General features: G+C 41.7%; 1 protein-coding gene across 1 annotated transcript in view; it reads left to right on the top strand.

The window, feature by feature from the left end:
* The first annotated feature begins 213 nt into the window (after positions 1-213).
* Positions 214-17386, top strand: part of LOC6587981 (sex determination protein fruitless) — a 128304-nt gene continuing 111131 nt past the window's right edge. The window contains exon 1 of the mRNA XM_026984726.1: positions 214-815. The gene's annotated coding sequence lies outside the window, so the exon portion shown is untranslated. The remainder of the gene's footprint in view (positions 816-17386) is intronic.

The raw sequence follows: 17386 nt of genomic DNA, 5'->3' as shown, positions 1-17386 counted from the left end.
TACATATCCCTGTATATATGTATTGCATGTGCGGCGTTTATGTGTTGGACTGGTGCTGGTGCTGCTGCTGCCGCTGCGTCTGCGGCTACTGGCAGTGCTGCGCTTCTTGCCATGGCAGAGTCGTTGCAACAATCGCAGCCTGCACATCCACCAGCATTCAGTTGTACGCGGCTGCTCCTTCAGTAAGGACGCACAGCACTCCCTTAAGGCCAGGCCACAGCCAGACGTCACTCCAGCAGTGCAGTGTAAAACGAACTTGTAACTGGAATCTGCTAAATCACTCAGCCCTTGCGATAAGGCTAGGCGGAACAGCAGAGAAGACCGCATTCCGGCCATGTCCTGCAGCACAGCTGGACAGCTAAGCCGGCAAGCAGTGGACGCTGTAAGCAGTTTACAGCCAGCATTACATAAATGCTAAGGCACTGCTAAGCGAGCGAGCCGCAGATAGACTCGTTAAGATTCCGCCAGCGAATCACAGTAGCTAATTAGCCAGACCTTGCCACTTGCAACTTGCCACCATCCTAGCCTTAGTGACTCGCGCTTGTGTGTGTAGGGATACAGAGTCTGTATCAGTGTTTCTCACGCTCGTTTTTGTTTGTCTTTTTTGTGTCGTGTGCAATTTGGTCTGTGAACATTACTAAGATACTGAAATACTGAGCTACTGTGTTACTAACTAGAGACAAACTAATTCATATTAACTTGTTGTGTGCCCCAGTCTGTGCAGCCAGCCAGCCTGCCATCCAGCCCGTGCAGCCTCAGAGTGCATTTTCATTAAAGTCAACAAGTTGCAGCCACATAACGTCAAATAAAAGCAGGTGAGTTTGCGTTTGTTGCCACAGCCACAGCCACAGCAGGGCTTGAAGTTACTTGAAGTGTCTGTAATATCGTTTGCTATATGGTTAACAATCTCACAAGAGTTTTCTGTGTAGATGGCTTCCATAGTGGGAGTAATAGTTTAATGGGAATGCAAAAAATTAAATTTTCCATTTTTCTCTTGGGTTTCTTATAGTATTCAGGAATTTGTTACATGAATTCAATATTTCCTGGATGATCTGGATCCTGAATTTAAGATATCTAGAAACAAAAGTATTATAATTTTGTTGAAGAATAGAATGGCTTAAAATATGTTTTATTAATATTCATTAGAATGTTTTTTTTTTTTCTATTTTCTCTAAAATTTATACCATCTTTATCAGATTTTATTAAAATATTTGTAAGGCATTTGGGCAGTTCCATGGGAAGGTATTTTTTCTCGACATTATTTTTTTCTAAATGATTTCATGCAAAATATTAAAATCAGAAAACAAATTTATTGTAATTATTATATTTTCTTTTATTAAAACTTCTTACATATTCAAATATAAAAAAAATCCAGATCCAGGAAAATGGCCAAATATCGACTAACGATATATTTTTTAGCTTTTACTAATCCAATAAATTTTTGCCCGTGCGAATGAGGTTAGAATAAAATTAAAATAAATAGGATGAAAATGTTTCGGTTAAATCTAAGCCTTTTTTAAGAGACATTAATTTACATTGAAATACTGCCTCAAGTTGTCCAACTTTTTTTTATAGTGGTTTTTTACAATTATCTTTAAATTGTGGAACTAGTTCGGAGTTAAGTGTGATTCCCAATTGTTAGAATAAAAATTCGTTGTTCTTATTTCACATAAAATGTGACGAGTGCAATCAAGAAAATGCCCATATGTTCAAAAAATAAAAGGCAATGGTTCCAATACGTTTTTGAAAACAACTTAAAATTAATCTTTTACAACATGATGCTTGCAATAAGAACAATTTTGTTGAATTTTCCATACTCAGACAAAAATGTCTAAAATAATAATACAAATATTGAGTTTGATTTGCTAAAAAACAGATTAATGAATAGACAGACAGACAATCAACAGCTCAAAATGTGACTTATTTATTGTAGAAAGTGTTTCCATTTTAATTAATTTAAAAAATATTTTGAAGAATATAACAAAGTTTTATTTGGAAAATAATTGGGAGCCAAATTAAGTAGATAAAATCATAAACTATAACTATGAGAACCATACAAAATTTGTAATATTTCTGGTCACACTCCTAAGGAAAGTCTAAGAATATAAATTTAAATAGAATACCCGATTAATTAAAATATTACCTCAAGCAGGTTAAATCATACAAAAATATACATAGAGATAACCTCAAATTTTAAAAATAAATAAAACCCCCATACCGTTTTGTGGTACAACTTTCAAAGGCAACAAAAATCAAGCAGCTGCAGTATCGAGCTTTTTCCATATTTTCACACAAATTCTTGCCGTAGTGTAACAATCTTTTGTAAGAGCCACAGCCAGGAGTCTATGAGATTGTCTAGGTGTATTGTGTCCACAATTTAGATGAATTACAAGAGGTTTAGTTGAGCAAGCAGGAGGTACAAATCGAGGTAATCTCTCTCAGGGGCATAGTTTGATATTGGATTTGCATTGGTTTATGGGTTCATGGAAATCAATATCGCCTGCGGGCGATGCCCGTAAATTTATGCAGAGGCCAGCAAAGAATGGAAACTGTTTGAATTGGCCCCAGCCACAGTCCCAGCCAATAGAGACCGACCGGACTTTGAGTTGTGCTCCGAATTTGAGTTGTGTCGACTGCCGAGTGGCATTGGCAATTTCATTAGGGCCGAAAGAAGAAACCAGTTGTAATTGCAATTAGTTTTATCGTAACTGGCAGTTAAATAATCAAAACATTTTCCCAAGCTTCCGTTCTGCTGCCTCCTCTCGAGCGCTTTGTAATGCAAAACTTTTTAATCCGACGCCTTGGTTTGTTTACACGAACTGCCATGCCTTCACCGCCCCCACGCAAACAACAACAACGACATAAAAAAATAAGAAAAATTTGCATATTTACACAAGACAATTTACACACTCACCCAGGCCGATGGAATGGCAGTCCGACTGAATGACTAACTGACGAAGGGCCCGACAGCACGTCATCATGCGACGACGGCGGCTGCGACGGCGACGGCAACGGCCGAGTTTGAGCTCTGAATGACAGAGAATGAGTGGAAGGGAAGGAATGTGGGTGAGTGAGTGGGTTGAGGTTATTCTGTAAATTGTGTGTAAGCCGAACTGCTGTGCAGCGCTGTGCTGCTGTCTGATGAACAAGCAGACGAACCGTTACAAAAGTCCAACAAGTTAGCAGTCGACTCAGTCCCATTCTGTGGGTGTGTGGGTCTGTGAGTGTGTGGGTGTCTGGGGAGGAAGTGAAATATGACAAGGACAAGTGAAGTGTCGAGAAGGAGTTGCAATTGTGCGGCGGCTGGGCCTGAATTGGGTATATTCCCGTACATATATATGTATGCCGTTATGCGTGAGCCTGTAAGTGCAGCCACAGCATACGGAAGTAATTCGATTTCGTTGGCATGTTGATGATGATGGCATGGCCGGGCCCCAGTGACAGTGTTGCACTCGGTATTGTTCTCAGAACAGGTCCTGCTTCCGTGCCCCAGGCAATATTCATGAGAGAGAAGGAACAGAGAGAGAGAGATCGACAGGATGACAACATTTCGTGCACATTAAAAACAACTTAATATCTGTGTTGTGTATTTTATTGAGTCTTCTTCCGGTGCATCCTCCACAGAGCCCATTATGATGACCCTGGCAACCTTATGGAAGTCAAAGTAATTTAATAATTTATTTACAACATGGAAATTAACAAACACAATCCGGTCCACAGGCGACACATTGTACAAATTATACAATTACACTATTTAGATAAAGGGGGAAAGACAGACGGTAAGAGAGACAGAGAGAGAGGAAGCGAGTGTGCGGAGAGAGGTGGCAGAAATATCCTGTGGCTGGGCGGGGGCTTTACAAATTTCATTTTCATGCACTCGACAATTATACCATTTTATGTTTTTACATTTTATTGTCATTAACAGATTTTATTCCACCTCCATGTGTGCCTGTGTGTATTGTGTGTGTGTGTACTGTTCTGTTTGCTTGTGTGGTTTAGTCGAATCGGAAATTGTCATAATACGAGTGTTGTAGGCCATTTGTTCAGCGCACATTAGATAAAAGCTTCTGGAAAATCACGTAAATCACCCAAAGATATTTATTACAAATTACCAAATCGTAAAAACGGATACTGTAAATGTAAATGGTGTCCACGCAATTGAATCTACACGTTGAATAATCAAATTAGTCATTTATTTGTGCGAAAATTACGTTTTTTCCATTGAAATTCAATTCATTTTGGGGGTTATTTTTATATCCTGTAAACACAGAGAACAAGCGCTAAGAACCAATTTTCGACACTAAGATTTAAATATTTATGCCCCGAGAGTGCATATTAAAATGAAAATATTTAAATATATTTCAAATTTCATGTTCAAATTAAATCTATTTCCTATATAATACATATATTAATTTTAAAGTGTTTGATATTTAGATTTAATGTGGGACATATTTAAACATATTTTTATTCCTATAATATATATGAACATATGTACATAAACGTTCTAATTAAATTTGTATTACATTCCTAATATCTGTGATTATGAATACCTGCATTTACTACGAGTATTTCTATAATAGTTCAAAGTTTCAAATTTCTTTGACTATTTTCCAAGTGTCTTGCACATAAAAGACAGCTCTTAAAAGGAGAGCTTGGAAAGCTCGCAGAGTGGCTAAAGTATATTCTCTATTAACAACAATGTCTTGCCGCGAAATAATCTGAATTTTTATCCTTTGGATAATTCAAGAAAATAGCTCTACAAAACAACTTGCAGAAGCAAAAATACAAAGATTATAATATGGAAAACAACTTCATTTCTCTCTCAAGGCAACGGGAACTTTGAATACATTTTCGAAATTAAAAGATTACCATGAACTACACACTATACTCGTAGTATTGTTCTTATTTCGCCTCGTAAATGGGCAATGTGCTGCCATAGATACTCGTAAGTTCTGTTTTTGCGGTCGTTTAAAGTTTCGCATAGCTTATTAGCTTAAAGCGGATAAGCGCGACTGGGCATCCGCTCTGTCCGCTCTTTGACCTAGAAAATGCAGTGCCGGAAAGACCGATTAAAACGTATGAATAATTGTGATATTCGATGACTTTATTACCTCACTCATTATATAGAAATTAGTTTTGCTTTACATTTAGCGCAAGCTCGTAACAGCATCACTCTGAAGTTGTCATAAAAACAGTGAGCGACTCTTATAGAACAAAAATCTGTTTCAATTAATTAAAATATAATATCAGACATCCTTAAAATATTTTAAAAGCAAATAAATTTGATGATAACATTTTTAGAGTCTATAAAGTTTATAGCAGCTCGTCAGTCTGTTTTTAAATATTCTCTGATAGCATACTTTTCGGCGCTCACTGGAAAATGTTATGTCCTTGCCTAAGTAACTGTAAATTGTCCTCCCATTCCTTGTGTGAGCATTGAATTCTGCTGACGACCGAGGCCCTGCCCTCATAAAGGGAATATGGTGGAATGAAAGCAGTTGAAAGCACAAAACGATTGTCTTCTGTTTGGATTGTCTGAAGTGTTCGTCCCCCATCTACCCTTTGACCTTGCGAGTTGCTCTTGATTTTAAAGAGCTGTGAGAGGTTTTGGGATTTAAGAGAGTGTTTAAGCTTCCCAAATTATCCCATCAAGAAAATGAACTTATTTTCATTAATATTTAATCATACAATTTGCATTACAAAACGAAACAGATTGAGTTAAATTAATTGAATTCCGATTATACGTGTATAATGGAGACCATATGGATTCATCCTTAAAGTCTTAAATAAATGCGATTACAGGGATTCCTTAAATTAATTTTATCTGTGTAGTTTCATTTAAGTGATGCCATTATTGAATGTACATGTATGATGTTCTATAATAGATAGTGTTGAGCAACTGAGTTTTTTTTTAGCAGCGTTGTTTAGCTTAATATGGTTTATTGTAGCTAATAGCATATGTAAAATAAATATAGCGGCAGAACAATATCGAAAGGTGTGCTGGTGCGATAGCGAGATCGGGTAAATTGATCGATTTAAGACTGTGTCAGATTGAAGATCAGTTATGCGAACGAGCAGTAAGTGCTAGATAAATACGAAATTTAAGGGTCCTAATGTAAGCGAGAACTAGACAGATCAAGAGAGCGATACAGTAGGCGAAAGAGAGAATTCTTTTTACAAAGAGCAGTTGCATAGGCTTTGGTGTGTATGTACGTGACTTATAATGTGGTGCAGTGGGCAGTGCAAACTACAAACAATAATACGGACTTATTTTACTGCTGCATAACCGGCTATAATCTATGGATAATTTCCTAATATTGGGCAGCGTCTATCGCTGATCGCTGTTCGCTGATCCTCTTCTTCCCTGCTGTGCTCTCCATCCGCTGTTGATCTGCTGTTGATCTCGTTCTGGTGTTACTGCTGTATGCTGTTAATGTTGTTCTGCTGTTGCTGCTTATCTTTTGTTGATCTGCTGTTAGTGCTGTCTGCTGTTAATATTGCTCTGCTGTTACTGCTTATCTCCTGGTTATCCGCTGTTGACCTGCTGCTGATCTCGTTCTGCTGTTACTGCTGTTGCTATTAATGTTGTTCTGCTGTTGCTGTTCATCTGCTGTTAATCTGCTGTTGATCTGCTGTTACGGCTATCTGCTGTTAATATTGTTCTGCTATTGCTGATGTTCCCCGTTTCTACCCTTTTTCCATCAAAATGCAGCTGGTCCATTCCTTCTTACGTGCATATGAACATACAATTAGCGAATAATAGTCGAGCATATATGTATATACATATGTATGTACATGAGTGATCTGCTTATGCGATAAACTTGCCTCTAGTTCTGTCTCCATTCTCTATGAAGCAATCTCCCCTTGGGAAAGCTCAATATATATGCATGTATTTGTTTTATTGGTTCTTCAACTTTTGAATGACAACTTTCCAAAAACTTATTTTAATTCTATTCGAATTGTGAATAAAAGATCGTGTTGTGTTGTGGCTGCACTTGAGATATGCAAATATTTGGCTTATAATTGCCAACCAATTTGTCGGTTTGCTCGAACACCTCAACTGTGGATACAAATTCTGAACTTTTCATTTATTCTTTATTCTTTCGTTGGGTTTTTTCCTTTTGGTAAACAATTAGTGCGGCAACCGCAAATTGTTAAATGAATTTCTATGCCCAACGCAGAGCAGAGCAACCATTTTACAATCCACTCGGCTCTTACATAAGAACGGAACGGTGCGGCTCGGCTCGGGCTGCAGCTTGGCTGCCAATTAAAGGAGACAAAAATGTCTGTACTAAGCCAGTTGCTTCATAATTGCTTCAATTTAAAAATGCATGAAAAGTATTTGACCAAGTGCTCAAAAATGCTCAAAGTAATAAAATGACTCAGACAAGGCCTCAAGACAGTGTAGGCGATAGAGACATACAGATATAGGGGGATAATGCAGAAGGCGAAGGCGGGGGCGAGACGAGTTGAATTTGTAAAATTGCGTAAAATGTTCGGTCTTGGCTAACATTTTGATTACCTAATGCCCATGAGCAGTTTTATTAGGCCTGTGGTTTAGCATGTGTCTTCCTCCGTCTTTGGGAATTTTCGGCATTTAGTATTTTTCTTGACCAGCATCAATATTTAATTTCATTACAAGCCAAAAAAGTCGAAAGAGCATCCACATCCACAATGCCACAGCAGGACATGGCATTTGATAAATTATTTAAAATATCTACATCCATCTGGAGGAGCGCTCTTCCAGCTCTGGTCAAAGTCTATTAGATGCGTGTTGTGTCTCTGTGGCCGGGCCGGAGTACTGGCCAAGCTCGATTAGTTGGCCACATTGAATGCCTGTAAATAACATTCAGCTAAGTGTCCTTTTCTCTCTCTCCCTTTCCGTCTCTGGGAGTCTGTCCACCTGTGTTTGCTCCATTTACACCTCTGGGGCTAGGGTGTAAAGCGTCAGCTTTGCCTTATCCAATTTTACAGAATTTTAAGCACTCTGCCACGTGTCGTTCGGGCTTTAAACTGCAGTCCAGTCCCAGTCCCAGCCCCGGTCCAGTCCAGTCCAGTCCAGTCCACTCCAATCCAGGCCAGTCCCAGCCAGACATCAGAGACACAGCCAAGTGCATTTTATGTTCAGCTTCCCCCCTCACGCTCCCTCCAGCTCCAGCTCTTCTGGCCACTGTTGCTGGCCTGTTCACGTCCTTGTCCTGCGGCAGGGGGACTGGGACTCGGCCAGGGTCTGTGCGCCTGCTTAAAATGATAACGTTGAAAACGCTGCTCGTCTACACAAGACAAATGTGCGCTATTGAGGCGTGAAAATATTCCACTATAAACATACATCCGAGACACAAAAGGAGGAGCCTTTCCTCTCTCTTCTCTTCTCTTCTCCTCTTTCTCTTAAAGCCGTGTGTAATTTTCCGTGTCAAAAGTGTGGGCGCTCGGTGTTTATTTATGGCCTTGGCCAGAAACTTCTTAAATTATCTATGGAAATGACCTAATGCAGCCACTAAAGTGGACGCTAACTCGACACTTATTATGGCCACTGCCTTGACTGTGGCTTGGCTTTAACTGCAGCATCGCCTCCTCAGGGACCGAGGCATACAGTGAGAGAGGAAGGCCAACACTCAGTCGGGGACAGGACAGTCGAGACAATGCCAGACGGAGCCTAAAAGGCGCCGTGATCAGAACCAGACTGGGATGTGGCACAAAAACACAACTTCTTTTGTGCCACTCGTACAAGTGGAGTCCTGACCACGTCATGAAATGCTCTGTAAAATCATGGCGATGAAATAATTGAAAAGATTTACAGAGTTATGGTTCAGTAAGTGCAGTAAGCCGACAGACAGGGTCCATTGGGATGTCAATGTACACTCTTTTTTATTCCTATTACTATTTGTTTTGATTACTACAGGGCATTTCGTTCGAGGATGCGAAGATTTTATGATCAAAGAATAGTACATCTTGAGTATATGTAGATACCTCTTTATTGAGATTATGTTTGACATTTTCAATGACTTAAAATATCACGACTTAAAGGATTAATGTGCTCAATAAAATTAAGAAGTCTTTGAGGTAAAATTAGTACTATTTTAAAAAACGTATTCTAATTTCTGTAATTTATTTTATATTTAAATATTAAACCAGATTCAAATTCGAAATTCACATATATCTTTCTATTATATAAAAATAAAGGTTTGGGCAAGTGAGCCGGGGGTTGGCCCACTTGCTGTGTTTAGTTTTTGTATACATATGTATTTTTCAATATTTCCACTTAGTTGAAGACCCAATTTGAAAGCTAAGCCCTATAACATATCCAAGAGCTGCCTGGCTTAGATATTGATATCATATGGATTAATTTCACCCTATAAAGTGCCGCAGTTTGGCAGTTACACTCCTGAAACGCACTGTACGTGCCCCAGAGATTGCATCGGAAAACATATCCAGCATTTATTTGCTTGTTCAGGCATTCCATATCGCTTTATGATCTAACCCGAATCCGTTGGCATATTTATTCTTCCTCCAAAAACCAAATACTCGACTCGCGTAGAGTAAATGGTATGGAAATTGGCGAAAACCCTGCAGACAGTTTTCCCCTCCATTGCCTGCGCTGCCTCTTGCCTCTTGCAACTCTTTGGTGTCGGCTGCCAGCCAAAAAAAGCGACAAAAAGAGAAACAAAGACGAACAATAAATATGTATAAGGGCTGTTTAGTCGCCTAGTCCGACTATAAAATACCCGCTAAATAATGTGAAAATAATGTAATTGAAATTTAAGGAAAATATATTGAAATAAAGTCTTTTCTGGGGCTTGGCTGCTTTGTGCATTTACTGACACAAAGGGGCCACAAATATAAATATTTATCTGACTGGACCGAACGCATGGAAGCCTTCAGAGGTACTGTATTCATATCGTAGAGATATATTGCCATATCGACTCGGCTTTTATTACTGCTTCGGGGACGGTCACATACTGCTGCAAGAAGAGAGCATACCCTTGCATTTCAGGAGTTCTGTCGGGTTGAAAAAGCTTCAGTAAATGGCAGCCAGTAAGTAAATGCAAAACAGGCAAATGCTGCAACAGCAGTAAAAACCGACAGAGCAGCAGACACAGACACAGCAGCAGACCCAGACAGAGACAGAGACAGAGACAGCGAAAGGCGCATAGAAAGAGACAGGGACAGATACAGGCCCAGGAACAGGGACTGGAAACTGAAACAAGAACAGACCCAACAGCGACCCAATTTTCGCCAAGTAAAATCGCAGTTTTCATTAACCGCAATGCCAGACGGCGGCGACAGCGAGTGGCTGCGGGTGAGAGAGTGGGTGGCGTGGGTGGCGTGGGCTGTCTGTGTAAAGGTAGAGCACAAAACTGTCGCGACTGTCAGCGGTTCCCTTCCGGAATTACAGCACCAACAACTTCTACTGCTACTGCGACTGCGGCTAGGTGGCTGGCTGCCTGATTGCCACAGAGATGTCATGTCGATACCCCGCAGCACCCCGTCCCAGTCGTCCCCTTCTCATTTACTGTGTGTGTGTGTCCCTTCCCTCATCTCTGGCCTAGATGGACACCCTTTTGCGCTGCTTCTTTGTTTGCTTGGATTATTTATATAGTAGGTATGCCTGATGATTTGTTGTTCCGTTAGTTATACAAGTTTAGCGGCTCAGGCAACACAGAGAGCGGGAGAGAGATTGAACGTGAGAGAGAGCCCGGAATTTGGCTCACCTTGCCGGAGCGCCAAGCTTTCACCGAAACTTTGAGCAACGCCCCGAGTCTGGATCCGGACCCGGACCCGGGACAGTTTAAAGTTTGGTGCCAGCACGGAAATTAAATGGCATCGATACCCCGGACCGAGGCGGAGCCTGGCAAATGGCACACGGATATCTGATGGAGGCAGAAAAAAAAACTTCAAATTGAAAGGATATCCTACGGTCAAGTGTTTGTCATTTGCAATTAATTTCCTTTTGACCAAACGGCTTCTTCCGCCGCCCGTCTTGTGCTTTTCAATTAGCACAACTCAAAGTTCCCCAGCTCAATAATTTCCCTGCTTTGGCCCCAGCTCCAGATTCTTCCCCTTCTGGGGCCCTGCTCTGAGGAATTTGGGTGCGCCTAAAAGCCGGCTGCATTTTTCATCAGGCTAAGTTAAGCCAATTATCCCGACTGCTAGAGATACCTCATCTCATCCATATCCATATCCATATCCGTATCACGGAACAGATCGATGTCCAGGACATTTATAAATACCAAGCGGCACAAAAAGGCTGCTTTTACTTTTAATGTGAGCACGGGAGGAGGTCAGAGAGAGAGAGGGCGGAGTGGGTATCTCTGCAGTCCTTACAACTGTGACTCGAATATCCTATTTATCGTGTGCGTCTGCTTGTGTAACCTTGCAGGAGGCAACTGTCGCTGGCATATGCTAATGCCAGGAGGCTCTGCTCTCGGTTGTTCAATGCTCACTGAGAGAAATGCAAATATGAGACTGTGGTACCCTTCCTGTTGAAGTTCAGAAAGTAATACGTTGATATGCAGTGACAGCACAGCGACCCCAAGCCGAAGCCTAATACTCGCGGATCTCAGGCAGAAAGCCCCGAAACACTTGCTTCACAGACGGTAATCCGATCGAATACCCATAAAAGAAAGTTGTTAAAAGTGTGCCTTCATTTGCCATATGCACAAATCTCTTGGAAAATTAATCAATGCTGGCTGAATTTTTGCTCAGTGTTGACTCCTTTGACTGTGTGGCAAGAACTGCTAAATATGTATGCCAAATGCGATTTGCATATAACGTTTTGTGAAACGGTCTGCGAAGTAGTTGCCCAGGGAGAGCGGGAATTGAGGGGAGAGCACCTGGCCACTAGCTACTGGCTACTGGTCGTGTGCTGTTCCTGCTGCCGGCTGGTATGCCTTTTAGCCAAGCCATGTTACGTTGGATTTTTCCTCATTTTTCTTGCTTTTTTTCGGAGGCAAGCAGTCGGAACTGGAAAGGCGAGCCATGACTAAACTGTGCGCCTGAATCGCTGCATGAGTGTGTGTGCGAGTTTACTTTGTGCAGTCACTGTGGATCAGGTATGCGAGCTCCAGCCCCCTTGGCCAGGCTGTGCGTTGGTCAAACAACGGATTGTTGCCAGTTTTGATAGCCAGAAAGGATGCTTAGCAGGCTCAGGTTATGGCACCAGTTGACTCGCCACGACCCTAAGCTGTGGCCGACCTGCAATTGAACTTTCCGTGGGGCCTGACTGTGTGGGCACAAGCTCGGTGTCCCGGAGCGGATGGATTGGCTTATTTACATGAAAATTAGATGAAAATACGATAGATTGGCCAGCTGATTGTCCATGGCGTAAATATGTCATTAAAATGCTAAAATCTTACAGCATATGCATACAATTATCGCAGCGCCCCCGTATTTGCCAAATTTATGCATGCCAGGCCGGGCCTATCCCCAATTACGAATTAACCCTATCCCACCCAATCGATTGGCAATCAAAATAACTTTCAATTCATTTGCCCATCATTGATGGGATTCGAATCAGTATCAGTATCATTCTCGATGCTCGCCAAATTGCCCGCTTTATGAGGAGATGAGCGAAGGCAGCCAATTCCACTGAATGCCAGCCTCAAATGGAATACATCGGAACGGTACCAACGGGTAGCAACGTTTTGTCGTAAAGGATGAAAGTATGCCCAGATCTGGATTCAGGAACGGGTCCAAGACCAGGCCAGCCAAAGGCATTGCCGGAATTCCCACTCAATCCCCCTACCTACCCTACCCAGTCCCACAACTCTGCCCGAATCGCACTGGTTCAACTCTTTGGCCAAGTTGCACGATAAATCTCAACCAAAAGTTGTGTTGTGTGCGGTCCACACTGTGGATAGAAGGTTGACGGTGCGGCTGAGGGTAGAGCAGGGGGATGAGTCCAAAAGATTGTGTAAAATATGCACAGCTTTGGGGCCGCCCAGAAAGCGGCAGGCACTGAGGCACCGAGCCCCAAACCACTTGAAGTTGACGCAACGTCACAAAGCGCATTATGATGATCAACTCGATTATGGCCAAGAGAAGACAGTGTTGCCGGCCCTGTTGGCCAAATCGACACAAAGTATGTTTGGAAGAAAACTGAAAACTTATCCTTGGTTGATATATTTAGGATTTAACAAGGGCTTAGTTGTGGAATTAACAAGAAATTAAGGAAAGTACATCTTCTTTACACTTGCAAAAATATTATTATATATTTCTATAAGATTACACGGTGTCTGTAGCTATCTTTGATCTTTGGATTTCATTACTTGTTAAGCTTCCAAGGGAAACATTTTAATAGGAATTAAGAAATGCAATCCACTAAAATAATATGTATTATACAAATTTTCCTAAAAGTATGTAAATGGGGTATATTTTATCTCACTATTGTAAAAAAACGTTCTGAGTCGTCGTCGTCCGTCGGCGCACGAACAAGGCGAGTGCGCAGGGGCTTTGTGTTCTAATCATTACAGATATTGAGGCTATCTGCGCATTCACATGAACCCAGCTGAATTTCTGGTAATTAAGAAATCCCAGAGACTGGCATTGTTTTGAGCAGACCTGATGTGAAGCCTATGTAAATAAAATTCTCTTAAATCGCTATTTTCCTCCTATTTTTACCAACTGATTGTCGAGTGGAGAAAAGGCCAGGAAGCCAATCCTGCACCGTACAGAGTCTCAGCACTGGCAGGCAGCAGGACTGTGCAGTAAATTTTATTGGTATTTGGTCTTGGGGACTGCAGTCTCCCTTTGTTCCCTTTGCTTCCTTAGCACACACACTTACTCACACTGTAATAGTAAGTGGAAGATGGAGGGAGCGGGGGCGTGGGCGGGGAGACACAGTAAACAGACAGACAAAAGGAATTCGATTTTCAGCTATTTTCTATGCCAAAAACGAAGTCCTAGCCGCTGCAAGCAACCTACTTACGACTTCGGGCACACTCTCCGCTGCGGAGTCCGGCCATGGAGGGGAAGGGGGACGGAAGGCATAAACACGTGATAAAAGCTTTACTTGCAATTTTAACTTTGCTGTCGAGTGTGGGCCGAGCCGACAGAGAGGGACAGAAACAGCAGCAGCGGCAGTTGCCCGGCAATGTTTTTTTCTTCATATCCTTTCCCTTCTGCCACTGTTGTTGTCTGTCTGTCTGTCTGTCTGGCAGTTGGGCGTCGGTGTGGCGCCAAGGGCAGCCATTTTTCATTGGCGGGCGTATGTGATGTGCCAACGAAGCCGCCGCACAGTGGGAATAGTGCTTGAAAAAGAGGTTGCAAAAATTCAAATTACTACTGGTAGCAAATGGTTAGAGGGTGTACTTAACATATACATATGATTAGGAATTTCTTGATATTATTGATATTTTTATACGCCAGTAAGTGTTGCCTGGGCGTCCTCACTTCCCCTGCGGCCCTATCATTGATGTATAATAATTGAAGTACAATTTTGGCCCACTGGCTTAATACAGAAGCCTAGCCTACCACTCTGGACTCTCTTCTGTTATTCGCCGGAAATTTTGGTGCGAGAACGCAGAGTTCGAGCCCCAAAAATACTTAAAGTGGACCCACAATATCTCTTAAAACATGAATTATATCTGTGATAGTTTGTGATTTCTATCAAACCTTTCGAAGTTTGGCTTCACAGTGCGCCGTTGACGCCTTTGCAACTTTTTTTGCCCGCTGCTGTCGCGGCAGTCAGTCATTCCGTCAGTTAGTTCGTCAAACCAAAATATTGCTTGTCTGCTTTCTTTTCTGCTCCACTCCCTCTCTCCGTGCATCTCTCACTCTTTCTGTATCTCCCGGTGAGCTGCTTAACCGTCTTTCTCCTGTCGGTTGTCATCCGTCGTCAGACGTTTGTCGAGGGTCATTTCGTTGCATTCTGGCTGGAACTTACGGTGCCTTCATTTGGCTTTTCGTTTGTTTACGAGTTTAAAGATGCTGCATTTTGGCCAACGAATTTAGTTCTATTGAATATTACAGTTTATAAATTATCTTGGCAGGGGCCTGAACGTTTTTGCCGATTCGATTGTGCTCGTTGTCGTTGGAAGACATTCCTATAAAAATCTCATAATTTACATACTCAAATTCGTCAACTTCTATTGAATAAATTGTCGTCTTCAACTTTGTATTTTATACTCTTCTACGTGTGCAGTCTCTTCGAAGCGAGTGATTCGGAGGCAGAGGATTGTCCGCTTATTCATAATCTATGTGTGTAAAAGTAGTCATCTTTCTACAATATATATATCGCTGTCCCTTTTAATATACATACTATTACATCTAAAGCTCGAACCATACTCAAGGTCTTTCAATGAATAATATAGATTTTCGCTCATTATCATCTGCTCTCTAATGCCTTTTGTTTATTTTTTGTAGTCTTGTTTATTTGTAATCCTCAATTTGTTATTACTCAATTAGTTAGAGTATTCAAAAATCTTCAAGCGAAATTAGTAATTTTCCGTTGAAAACTTTCTTTGCCGTCGAAAGAAGCTCCATTTTCTGACATGTTTACTGTCTGTTTTGTTTTTTCCATGCTTCTCTGCTCATCCCCGGATTTTCATAGATTATATAGATTTTATTTGAGCGCGGAGAAAAACAAAGAGTACCGAGAGAAAAGAAAACCGCACGACGGGCGCCACCCACAGCAAGTAATTGGTCCCGGGCTCGGGCTCGGGCCCGGTCCCGGTCCCGGCTCAGGGTTCATTTCGATTCCGGTCGGAGTTCTTTTGGCACAGAATCAAGCGGGCTTCGCCTTACATAAATATGCCACTTAACAAGCCACCAACGTAAAAGTTTTTTATTTCTTCGGGTGCATTGATTGCCCCGTCCTGGCTGTGCCCCCGGGTGTACCTCTTGGTATGCGGCGACACTCTGTGGCATGTGGCAGTGAAGTAAACAATTGTGGGGGGGTGGTTGCAACTATCGTACTTAAGTAAGAGCGAACTATCGGCTCGAACGACTATCGCTTCGTATCACATTTGCATTCGTTTAAAAAATGGCTGAAAATAGTCGGTACGACACAGGGCTATTCTCTTCCATAAACCTCCGCTCATCATCGGAGCAGTTTGCAATTTATTTAATTCGATGTTTGTTTTCGCAAGTGCTGCGAATGGCAAAAGATGCAACCATCGCATCCTCCAGCTACAGCGCCAGGCACACACCACCACACATTCTGACTGCGAGTCCCATTCTCATTGATTTGAATATGTCAGCAATTTGTGTAGTTTTGTGCACCAATGCGCCCCAAGCTCCTCTGCCCCCTCTGAAGGACCCCTCGAAAGCCAACGCCTGAGCAAATGCAATGAAACCGGCTACCTCGTATTCCATATCCCCCCCACCCCACCCCAGTAGGGGCATGCTGCGTAATGCAATGTAAACCAAACCAAACCAAACAATTTAAAATCATGGCATGCATTTGGCTTCAATTCAATTTAAACTGAAATGAGCGCGTGGCCGGCATGCATCGGTGTCGTCGGCCTGACGGGCTGGCCGTGGCCTGTGGCAGAGACCACCAGCAGACAGGGCAGAGGCTCACAATTTTTCCACAGAAAATGAGCGTATGTATGTGTAAGTGCACTGTGGTTTTGGAGGAATTTGTCACTGCGATGACCAAACTAAAGTCTTTAAATCATCAACTTCAAAATGGTAGAATACATAGATAGTATATCCGACTGTTCGATTAGGGTTTAGTTCTTTCGAATATTGAATGAACTCTGGTGGAATGTCTATTCCATTAATATATTAGATTTTTTTTTTAGAGGATACCCCAAAATAATGAAAGTCAGTATTCAAAATATACGTATACGTATCGTATCTGCGCAATATCTGCGCGTAGATTTGAATGCTTCTAAGAATTCATAAATACCAATATTTTAGGTAAATAAATTAGATAAATTGGAAAAATAAAATCACAACTATGTACTATGATACAAAAGGGATGCTCATCTTCCAAAAAGACACACATTTTTATAGTTAAAATAATATCAGAGGATACTAAATTCTAGTAGCTGTAATCTAACTTGGCATCCATTTGATATGCGCCCAGCTTAGCAAATTGAAAGCAATCTCATTACAAAAGTTTTCGCTCAGCCGAGTCTGCAGATGGGGGGCAAGCACTGTAATGTACGATTACAGTGGCAGGCCGCTTTGGCAGAGTGGCAGGGCGCTGTTAATGTTAATGCATGTCGATGTAATGCTATGCATTTACAGTGCGCTGTTAAGGTTTCTGACAGGCGAGCTAGAAAGAGAGCACAAAAAGGACACAGAGGGGTAGAGGAAGTGAATTGTAACCCGTAAATTTGCCGTTATTTATGCATTTTTAATGCGCCCAGGCACAGGCTGGGGAAAGTTTAACCATTACAATGTTGCCCCTGCCATCCCATTGCACTTATTGACACTT

This window comes from Drosophila persimilis, unplaced genomic scaffold (assembly GCF_003286085.1).
Source record: "Drosophila persimilis strain 14011-0111.01,24,50 unplaced genomic scaffold, DperRS2 tig00000000-arrow-pilon, whole genome shotgun sequence".
Taxonomy (NCBI): Eukaryota; Metazoa; Arthropoda; class Insecta; order Diptera; family Drosophilidae; genus Drosophila; species Drosophila persimilis.
This window is presented reverse-complemented; position numbering and strand designations above follow the sequence as displayed.